At 39.3% G+C, this 11,944-nt stretch overlaps 1 pseudogene; it reads right to left on the bottom strand.

The window, feature by feature from the left end:
* Positions 1 to 1,422: 1,422 nt before the first annotated feature.
* On the bottom strand, positions 1,423 to 2,659 carry LOC141495316 (ras-related protein Rap-1b-like; annotated as a pseudogene).
* Positions 2,660 to 11,944: the final 9,285 nt, after the last annotated feature.

Raw genomic sequence — 11,944 nt, 5'->3', positions numbered from 1 at the left:
TACACTAACAACAAGGAGTGATGATCAACTATGATGAATTTGTTCATTTCAGTAGTACAATAATCAATCCATTCTAAATCAATCAATTCTAAAAGGTTTCTCATGGAAAATACCATCCATATTCAGAGATGGAACTATGGAGTTTAAAAGCAGCCCAAAGCTTACTGTCTTCAATTTTTTTAAGTTGTCTTATATATTAGTTTTTTTTCTCTAATGTTTTTTCCCAATTTTGATTTGATCCTTCTTTCACAATATGATTAATATGGATTTATGTTTAATATAGTTATGCCTTATAACCTTTATTAGATTGCTTTCTGTTTGGGAGAGGGAAGGAAAGAGAGGTAGAAAAATGTGAAACAAAACCTTGCAAAAAAAATGACTGTTGAAAATTATCATTGCATGTAGTTGGAAAAAATAAATATAATATTAAACTAAAAAAAAAGAAATTGCTTTCTCTAGAGTTACTAATAATCTCTTAATTGTGTAATCCAATGGTCTTATCTCAATCCTCATCTTTCTAGACCTCTCAGCAATACTTAATAAAGTTGACCGCTTTCTCTTCCTGGATACTCTCCTCTCTGGGTTTCAAAGACATCTCTTTCCTGGATTCTTTCCTACCTGTTTCACTGATCAGGCTAGATCTTTGCTAGATCTTCATCTATAGTCTCCCTATTACCTGGGAGTGTTTCCTTTAGTTCTTTTTTTTTTCAGGTGTTTTTTGGCAAGGCAAATGGGGTTAAGTGGCTTGCCCAAGGCCACACAGCTAGGTAATTATTAAGTGTCTGAGACCAGATTTGAACCCAGGTACTCCTGACTCCAAGGCCGGTGCTTTATCCACTACGCCACCTAGCCGCCCCGGAGTGTCTCCTTTGTCCTAGACCTAGACCCTCTTCTCTTGATACTCTTTCCCTTGGTGATCTCAATAGCTCCCATGGGTTTAATCAACACCTATTCAAATGATTCACACTAACACAATGTTAGTCTGTCTCCTGAATTCCAGTTCTAGATCACAAATTGTCTATTATAAACATTTTGAACTGACTGTACTTTAGGTATCTCAAAGCCAAAATACCCAAAGCAGAACTAATTATTTTTTCCCTGAAAATCCACTCCAGTTGCCAACTTACTTATCAGTGTTTTTTTCTCCATTATGTCTCTGGCCTACATCCCTCACTCTCTACTCATCACCCTAGATCAAGCCTCTATCCCTTCTTACCAGGACTATTATAATGATCTTTTTTTTCTTTCCCTTTTTTTTTGTTGAAGCAATCAGAGTTAAGTGACTTGTTCAGTAAATATCTGAGGCTGATTTGAATGCAAGATCTGCTGACTCCAGAGTGGGTATTCTAACTACCATACCAACTTGGAGTCCAGTAATAGCCTTCTCATTATAATGAGGGGTGGGCCTATTCTAATGAAGCATGGGGGAACGTGACTGATCACTCTTTTTTTTTAAGGAGCTCTTGGGACTTTCTTTTATTATGCTAAAATAGTGGTGCTTTTAGAATTTACATTATTGTACTCTCCAATAGAAAGCATGGGGCATGTTAAAGTATACAGTATACCATTTTCATACATGTACAATGTTGGTGGATGAACAATGTCTCTTAGCAAATCTCTGGTTTTACCAGTTGCATACTCAGACTATTATAAGTAAAAATCTCTCTGTGGGAAATCTGGGACACTAATGCATTGTTGGTGAAGTTGTGAAATGATCCAACTTTCCTGGAGAGCAATTTGGAATTATGCCCAAAGGGCAATAAAACTTTGCATACCCTTTGATGCAACTGTGACACTGCAAAGTGATTAGAATGTGCAACTGATATAGTAGCTTTCATCCACTTCTTAAAGGGTACCACCACAGGAAAGTCCGCTTAAGATGTTGATAGGTTTAATAAAGTTGGAATGCTGCTGGCACTGTTGAATTGGGCAACAGTTCTTCAGACCTGGCTCAGAGCTACAATGCATCTGTATATTAAAGCAACTGACACGATGACTTTTTACGTGCCTTCCCAGGTACTGGAGTTTTTCTGTTCATTTGCCGGACTAGGTCATAAAAGATCTCATTAACGTTTATCTTTGATTTAGCAGAAGATTCTATGAATGCACAGTTGTTCCATTGTCTTGCTAGGTTCTGTCCTTGTTCTTTTCCTACAACTCTTTCATCTTCCAAATCACACTTATTACCCACAAGAATCATTGGCACATCATTAGTGTCTTTAACTCGAACTATCTGTTCTTGGAGATCTTGCAAATCATTAAACGTAGACTTGTGCTGTGATGGAGTAGACTAATGCAAAGCCTTGTCCATTTTTCATGTATAAATCTCTCATTGCTGTAAATTGTTCCGTTCCTGCAGTGTCCAAGATTTCGAGCATGCATTGTTGAGCATCTACTTCAACTTGCTTTCTATATGAATCTTCTATTGTAGGATCATATTTTTCAACAAATATTCCTTGAACAAACTGTACAGTCAGGGCAGACTTTCCAACACCTCCCGAGCCACGGACAACTAGCTTGTATTCACACATGGTGGAAGGTTGCAGTCAACACTTCAGTATTCGGGGCGCCGCCGCCGAGTGCCCCGCGGGACTCCCCGCGCACAGCCGCGCTCGCTGCCCGCCGCTCCGTCTCCGCTTGCCGGTGCTCAGGCCGGGGGTCTCCGGGCCGCCGCCGCCGCCGCCTCCTCCTCTGCCGCCGCCGCTCCGGCTCTCTCCACGCCTGACTCTGGGCGAGGTTTCGTTGGGTCGCCCTGACGTCACGCGCTCAGCCTTGCTTTCGGCTCCTTCCCGACTGATCACTCTTGATCCAAGATCACCCACCCTAGATCAAACATCTGCCTCCCCACCCAAGCTTGAGTGGAGCACAATGGACCAGAAATACATCTTAGATTAAATTCTTTATAAGGTTCTCTACTTAGGTAAGGTCTCTCACTCAGGATCAAAAACATCAACAATGTCCTTCAAAGACTGAACAACCGAAGGGCTTCTGATTTCTGAATGAGGAAATAAGAAGGGAAAAAATACGGGTTCCACTTCAATAATTGATTATTACTATAAGAGAGAAGCAATCATTTCTTTCATTGGATCTTTGCTTCATAGATGTTTGTTGAAATATAGACTAATTGATTGGGAAGTTAAACACAGTAGAACTCCAGTTTACTAATTTAATTCATCTGTTCATCATGTGAGTTGTTCATATTGCAAAGTAAATTTTCCCATAGGAAATAATCTAAAGTCAGATGATAGGTAACACATCCCCAAAAATATTCATGTAAAAATAATTACTCATAATTTTAAGTAGGTTTTTCTGTCCCTAATCACTTAAAATATAATAGCAATGATTAGTACACAATATAAACTAAAAATAAAACAAATTAACCTGCACTTTAACTTTGAGAAGACTTGTGGCTGGTATGAGGGAGATCAGAGAGAAGAGGAGGAAGGGTTATTGCTTAGAAGGGGAATCACCTATGAGAATATCAGGGATTTCAACATCAGGAGTGTTTTCTCTTATACTACTTCCTTCACTTATTTTTTACATTTTTTGGGGGGAGGGTTGTTTGTTTTTTAGGTTTTTGCAAGGCAAATGAGCTTCAGTGGCTTGCCCAAGGCCACACAGCTAAGTAATTATTAAGTGTCTGAGACCGGATTTGAACCCAGGTCCTCCTGACTCCAGGACCAGTGCTTTATCCATTACGCCACCAAGTCACCCTATTTTTTACATTTTTTTAGAATCACTTTCATGTTTTTACTCACTTATTTTTTTCCTTTATATTTACTTCTGACTAGGAATTTATTATTATTATTATTATATTTGATTTTTTTCAGAATGTCATGGAAATGTGACATTGCATTATCATTAAAAATGTTCATAGCTCTCATTGCTACAGCTTTATTTGAGAGATGTTTTTCAACAAAATTTTTGCCTTCTTCCCCTACATCTGATAAACCTCCCTAATCTCATTTGACATAAGGGATTCCTTCTACCTCAACCTCCTCCTCAGATGAGATATCTTCTGCAACCTTGTTGTTGCTCCTCATACAGATCCATCAGTTCATCCTTCATCAGCTTCTGGCTATGTTCCTCCACCAACTCTTGAATGTCTTCAGCATCCACCTCCAGTGCCAACGTATAGCCCAAAGACAGGATTTCATCAACGACTGGCTTTTTTTCAGAAACAAATCCCTCAAAGTCATGTTTGAGAACACAGTCAAGCCACAGTTATCCCCAAGTAGATCATTCTCTTGGTTATTCCATCCCAGGATTTACCAATGATCTTGAAGCATCCAACAATGATTGGTTTAAAAACTCTCTGAGGGTAAGGCTATCTTTGGTCACTTTGATGTATCATTTAAATAAAGCTTTTATTTGACATATGAAGGCAAAAAACAAAACAAAACAAAACATTGCCCTAGTTGAGTGCCATCCCTTCATGAGCTGTTCAAGTCCAAACATGATGTTTATACTTCAGATTTTTGATCATCCTGCAAGACAAATTTTGCTAAAAAAAAACTTTTTCCTCATCCAGCGAAGCATACATAAACCAGGTTACTCATAAATTGAGGATCTACTATAATAAGAAAACCCTCACAGGTTCTAGAGGAATGAAAGAAAATGATGACACAGTCTAACAAATTAAAAGAGGGGAAAGAAGAGAAGGATCAAAGAGATCAAGGGGCAATTAAAGTAACCCAACTTTAAGATAAGGTGATAAAATAATTAGGTGGTGGCAGTGGGTATCAAGAGTAAGAGATATGCAACAGCCTAGGGGCAGATAGAGCATCGGCCCTGGAGTCAGGAGTACCTGAGTTCAAATCTGACCTCAGACACTTAATAATTACCTAGCTGTGTGGCCCTGGGCAAGCCACTTATAACCCCATTGCCTTGCAAAAGAAAAAAAAACCTAAAAAAAGAGAGATATGCAATGAGATTTGAAGACTAACTGGATAAAAGTGAAGAATCATAAAATCATAGACCTAGAGCTAAAAGAGATCTCCAAAGTCCATTTAGTCGAACCCTCTCATTTATCAGATGAGAAAACTGAAGCTTATAGAGTTTAACTTGACCATGTTCTTTTCACTATATAGCAGTGCTCTCCAAAAGGAGTTCTACTCCAGAAGACTAAAAACTAATAATATATTGATTTTTTAATGGTTTAGAAGGTGGGACGTTTCTGAGGATTAAGATGAGACTGCTTTGAGCCATACCAGGTTTAAGGATATACTGAGGAAGATCTTTTTTGTTTACTCTTCTTTTTCGGAGGGGGGGGGGGATTATTTTTGTTTCAGAAATGCAAATCATTTTAAAAAATTTTAATAGTATTTTTCTCAATTACATGAAAAGATAATTTTTAACATTCATTTAAAAAATTTAAATTCCAAATTTTCTCCCTTCCTTCTCCCTAAAAAGCTAAGACATTTAAATAGGTACCTCAAAACCAATATCCTCCCATACCTTGGCTGGAGTCAGATCTGCTTCTCCTTCCAAAATCTATCTCAATTTCTATTCATGATAGCCACATTCCTCTCAGTAAGAGTTGAAACCAGAGAGCCATCTTTGATCATTCCCTGTCTTTCATCCTACCTAGAAAGGTAGAAAAGAGACTAGGTTTAAGGTTACAAAAGTTTAAGTATGTCATTTTCTACATCTGTAAAATGAGGAAATTATCAAATGAAACTGCTCAGATCATTAATAATAAGAAATGTAAACTCCAAAAGCTCTTAAATTTCACTTTATACCAAGTAGTTTGGCAAATATGGGAAAAGAGAAATATTGTTTGAGAGGCAGTATAAAGACAAGCACACAAATATTGGTAGAGTTATGAATTGGTCTAACGCTTCAGGAAAGCCTTCTAGGATTATGCCAAAATAAAATGTCATTTGCGTCATAAATCTCACTGTTAGGTATATACTATAAGGAGATTAAAAGCAATAAGTCCCATTTATACCAAAATGTCCATAACAGTTGTTTTCACTGACAGCAAAGAACTGGAAATAAAATGAATGTCCATTGATTGAGACAATTAATTCATGTATGGGAGGCTAGGTGGCACAGTAGATAACTAGGCATGGAGTAAAAAAAGAGTCAGAAACTACCTGTGTGGCCCTGGACAGGTCACTTAACCCTGTTTGCTTCAGTTTCTTCATGTGTAAAATGAGCTGGAGAAGGAAATGGCAAACAATTCCAGTATCTTTGCCAAAATAAAAATGTACTGGACATGGCTGAACAATAGACTCTTACAGTTGGGGACACTTGCAATTCATTTCTGTGGAAATCCTTTTGGGGGGAGTGGGAGATTATTAGGATTGCTTAAAGAACAGACATCTTCTCAGGACAGGGAGTCCAAGAATTGGATTACACATTCCCATAGTTATATGTTTTTTTTTGGGGGGGGGGGATGGCTCAGAAGCAGGATCTTAAATTTATTGGACTTCATCAATAGCAGGATTCTCATGTTTAAGCTTCACCTGTCTACACTTTGAATATAAATATTTAGTGCTAAATTAACAAAGTATTAAATCCAGATAATCCTGTAAGAGTTCAACAAAGAAAGAAACTGTGTTAATATGAAGTTAGTGAATATGATATAAAGGTCTCAATTTATTCCCTCTGCTTTTATAAGTTCATTGTACCATACTAATCATACTATAATTCTAGAACTTTTTTTTGGTCCCTCTTGTGCAAGTATATTCCATTTGTGGAAGGCAAGATGATGGGTTGGAAGATCCCAAGTTCAAATCTTGACTGTCCATTTACTATCCAAGTGACCTAGGGCACATCAACTTTGCTTCACAGTTTCTTCCATCTGTGAAATGAGGGTGTTGAATTCAATATTTAGAGGACCCTTTTCAACTCTAAATCTATGATCCTATTATTTACCACTAATAATAAAACAGAAGGATCCCAGGTCCTAGTAAGAGTGGTCAAAAACAGGGAAGTCAGAACCACCTCCTGACATATATGCATCCCTACCCATTCTGACCAAGCAAAACTTTAAGGACCAGCTCAAGTAGAAAGGAAATGGAGACCACCAAGAGGTGAACATAGATCTCCCAAAGAAGTATATTTTGACATTATAGAGTACTATGGTAAAAGCATGATAGAGATCATATTAAGCATAGTTCACCCACATGGGAACCACCATTATACATCCATGCATGAACTCCAGTAGACAAAGTCACCAAACCTTTCTCTCACCCTCAGGCACAATCCTGACTGCTTATGATTCAAAATAAAGAATCAAAGAGAGAATATAGGATGGTGGGAAAAAAATCACAGTATTTGTCAGGGGATTTGAATTTAAATCTCCAGTTTGCTATTTATTATTTCTTTGACCTTGAACAAATGACTCTATTACCTAGACATCAGTTTTCATATCTATAAAATGAGAATGCTAATCAAGCAAGAGTCCATGTATAGATTTCAAGAGAGATGTCACCCTGGATAGGAAAAAAATAAATTTTTATCATCACTCACCTCTAACTGAAATTGAGCTTTTCCTTCAGTTATGAATGCAGGCAACAAACAGGCCATTGTCTTTATTAGACTTCCAATGGGGCCTCCCAACCCCTCCCCCCCACACACATAGCAAACACAAATAAATAGAAATGGAAGGACAATAAACTACACATCAGGTCACATATTCACTAAGAAAACCATATAGTATTAACATTATCTATATTTTATTTTTTTTAAACTTTGTTAAATACTCCCCAATTACATTTTAATCCTACCTCATTACAGTAAGGAGCATTGTGGTCACAGCATGCTTGACAACTTTGCCATAAATGCTTTCTACCATCCCTTTCTGCTCTAAATCCTGTGACCCTGTGCGTCCCCCTGAGAGTGGTACCCAGGTATATGACTTTTCCTGGCAAGAGCTATAAGAGAGATAGTGACTGTGTCCATTTGTAATGTGTGTGCAAATCCTGCCAAATTTAAGAATCCCAATTAGATAGAACTGGGCCTTGAGGATCTGAAGGACTAACTTTCTCCCCCTGAAAGATCTCCCAAAGTCACCTAGTCTCACTTGTGAACCAAGGATCAGTTGGATCCTTGACCTTAAAGCAGTAATCCATGTTCTGGGCACTAGAGCTATTAGGTTTGAGGGGTCACAGAAGGGAAGTAGTGTTAGAAAGAGAGAAAACACTAGCCAGTAAACTGAATTGGGGACCTTCTGCTTTGGCTCAGGTGGATCTCTATTACTGGAATGCCTGCCATCCCTCTACCATGTGTTCCCTCTGAAACATATCCATCTTCATCCTTGACATTCAGTACAAATGTTACCTCTTTCACACAAGTACCTCCATCTGTGAAGCTACTTTTCTTCTGTCTCAAATAGTAATTGTTTTATTTCTTTTCTCTAAATTAAATTTTATTTTTAATTAATTTTTAATAGGTTAAGAAATATATTTTCTCTCTCACTCCCCCCCAATTCTTTTCATAAAGAAAATAATAATTTCCTTGGGGGGGTAATAGAAAATTCCAAACTTTATTTACAACTACATTTCAAGTTTAAAGTTCTTAAACAAATAACAATGAAAAAATAAAAACAGTACAGCATGCCTCAAATCTAAACATATATGCATAGTCAAGAAAAACAAATTTCCTCATTGACTGTGCTTAAAATTTTTTTTCTCATTCTGCATAGAATGTAGAAAGAAATAGAACTTGCTTTGTATGTCTCTTGCAGTATTATTGTATATTATTATTTTTCTCCCTATCTTCTTACTGAAATAAGTGACATAGGTGCATAGCCTGGGGCTTGAAGTTTGGATGAACTGAATTCAAAATTTATCTCAGATACTCACTAGCCTTGGGTGACCCTGGTAAATTCATTTAACAAATTCTCTTAGCTTTAGTTTCTTTATCTGTAAAATGTGAATAATAGCAATTCTTAATTGAAAGAGTTGTTTTAAGACAAAATAAAGGAAGGACAGCTAGGTGGTGCAGTAGATAGAGCACCAGCCCTGTAGTCCAGAGGAGCTGAGTTCAAATGTGGCTTCAGATACTTCATATTTACTTAGCTGTGTGACTGTGGGCAAGTCACTTAACCCCATTACCTTGCAAAAATACTAAAAAAGGTCAAATAAGGAAATAATATATATATATATATATATATATATATATCTTAAATTGACATATAATTGCTAGCTATGTTGTACTTATTATTCTTTATTTATTTATTTTGGAAGTCAGAAGAATGAGAAGGAATTTTAAGCTTGATATTTGACAAGTCCCAAATGTAATTGCTCTTGCAGAAAACTGCAAAAGCTGAAAAGCTCTCAATTACCTCCAGCTTCATATACAAGGCAGGGAATTCATCTTGACCCATGAGGAGAGAATTTATAACAATAGGGATTAATGCATAATCACTGCCCCCCATTACCATCACCATATATTATTTATTATTATTATATAATCATAATGTATATACATATTATTATATAACTAACATTTATTATTACCATTTACCAGGGAGATTAATTAACTTCTAAAAGCCATACATTAGCATGTGGGCAGAGCTGGGACTCCATGCTAGGTCTTCCAATTTCATATATATAGCTTTTTCTCCCACAAGAAAACAAAAAAAAGGAAAGGCTATTAGTTGACAGGGGCAACTAAGTATACTCTTGTGAGTTCACATGTGGCTTCGAACACGTATTAGCTGAACAACCGTCACTTTGGCCTATTTGCTTCTGTATACTCATCTGTAAAATACGCTGGAGAAGACAAAGGGAAACTTCTCAAGTATCTCTGCCAAGAAAACACCAAATAGGATCACAGAGTCTAACATGACTGAACAAGAACAAGAATTAGTTTACCAAGTTCAATAAAAACATATCACTTTTACAAGGAAATTTAAAGGAGGTCTAGTTTATATTAAAAAAAAGCCAATCATGTTGGCAAATCACTTCACTCAGGGTTGTTGTGAGAATAAAACAGATACCTTTACAAACCTTAAAGTATTATGTGCTAATATTATTATTATTATTATTATTATTACTACTACTACTACTACTACTACTACTACTACTACTACTACTACTACTACTACTACTACTACTACTACTATTTTGGAGTTCCCCGTGAAACAGGAATAGTATTTGCATTTGCATCCTAAGGTCATTGAGTTGCTAATTTTAATTCAACAAAAACTTGTGTTTACCTAATATAAGCCTTTGTGCTAGGGGATGAGGACAAGGACAAAAACAGGCAGCTTACATTCCACAGGAGCAGAGGAGGAAGATGCCAGCTGAAGATGTGCAAAGAATCTGTCAGGAAACACTGAGTTTGGAGTGGGGTTAGGGACCAAGCATTTATTAAAGGTCATTTTATTATATGCCAGAATGGGCTAACCGATTTACAAATATCTCATTTGAGGTTCACAACCTAGTAGCCTGCTGTTACTGGAAAATATAGCGAAGAGGAGTAACCGAAAGTGCTTGAAAGATGGGGGGTTTTCGATGATGGGCTGAGGAGCAAGTGGGAGTCACTATTAATAAGTCCTACCTAGTAGGAGGTTTTAATATGCAAATTAAAGGGGCGGGGAATGGGTATGGAGGGGTGGGGCTTGGGGAGGGCTAAGTGCAGTCTCACCAACAACAGATTCTTCAAATTGGGTTTTGTTTACCTTTGACATCCTGAGAGTCGAATATAATCAAAATTGTACTTTGGAATTTTTTTTTTTGCAGCTGTACGAAAGATTCACTTAACTTCTTTAAGTATCGGATAGACAGGCCCAGTTATGACTGCACGAGCATGCGCTCTGCCCGGACGGTGGGGCAAGGCTCCGTTAGCGCACGCGCCTTGCCCAGCAGCATCTACTGCGCATGCCGCATCTCCTGAGCCCCGGTGATGCAAGGATCATAGCGTGAGGGGGAGGGGGCGGAGCCGGGTGTGCGGCCTTCAGATAATCCAACTACGGGAAGCGATGGGGCTCAAGAATCCCAGAGGCGACGGCTTGTGAGGGAGCTCGGGAATTCGCAGCCGATTGCTCCCCACGCAGCCTTGGGCACTCTTAAAGGCCTCAGTGAGGAGGAGGGCGAAGGGCGGGCGGAGCGCACCCCCTCACGGCGGCGCATCTTGGAGCTTGCCAGCTCTTACCCACTGCTTCCGATTCACAAATAGGACACAAAGAGGAAGCCCGCCGGATGATCGAGAAGACCGAGGGGAAAGACTCGCCACTTCCGCCCCCGTCACGCCCCCGTCCCCCATTGGAGGGCGGAGGGACCCGGAAGCGGAGCCGGCGGCTTCCGGCTCCGCCCGCCCCAGCTGCGGAGAGCCCGCGTCGCCCTTGGCTTCCCCCAGCCGAGGGGTCTGCAGCCGGGACAGCCGCCCCTTTACGGCTGAGTAACGTGGGCTAAGGCCGAAAGGGTGCTCCCCAAGCTAGAGAACAGGTCCGCCAGGTACAGAAGGGGAAGGGGGCCCCCCGGGGCGGAGAGGGGCCCCGCGCCCCGAGCTCTGGGAAGTCTTCTCCCCATTGTTCATGCCTTCCGGGGGGGAGGGGAAGCAAGAATGGGGGGAAATGTAAAACTCAAAAGTAATGAAATTGTCTTAAAAAAAGAAATGAAATATTTGTGAAAACACTTAGAATATTTCCTGATACATAGGCGCCTAATAAATACTTATTCCTCGTATTGGAAAGAAAAAAAGTATTTCGAGTCAGTAGGGTTATAAAGATTATCAGGGGCAGGTGAGCGGCGAGGAGGGGAGGGCTCGGCTCCCCATTCCCAACTCCAAAGTCGTAGAACTCAAACCCGGATCACAGAAGAGGGGCGTTCTTCTAGTGTGCCCCGAGAACACTACGACCAGAGGCGGGGCTGGAAGCCTCAAAGTTGCTGAGTTGAGAGGAACTTGTGAGGCCGAAACGTCTGTTCTCTTAGTGGCCAAAGGGAAGAGAGGTGAGATGGCTCATGGTATTAGGTGTTATTACTGATAA

The sequence above is a fragment of the Macrotis lagotis genome, chromosome 8 (assembly GCF_037893015.1).
Source record: "Macrotis lagotis isolate mMagLag1 chromosome 8, bilby.v1.9.chrom.fasta, whole genome shotgun sequence".
In the NCBI taxonomy this organism is placed as follows: domain Eukaryota; kingdom Metazoa; phylum Chordata; class Mammalia; order Peramelemorphia; family Peramelidae; genus Macrotis; species Macrotis lagotis.
The sequence above is the reverse complement of the archived record's forward strand: the minus strand, read 5'-3'. Positions and strand labels throughout refer to the sequence as shown.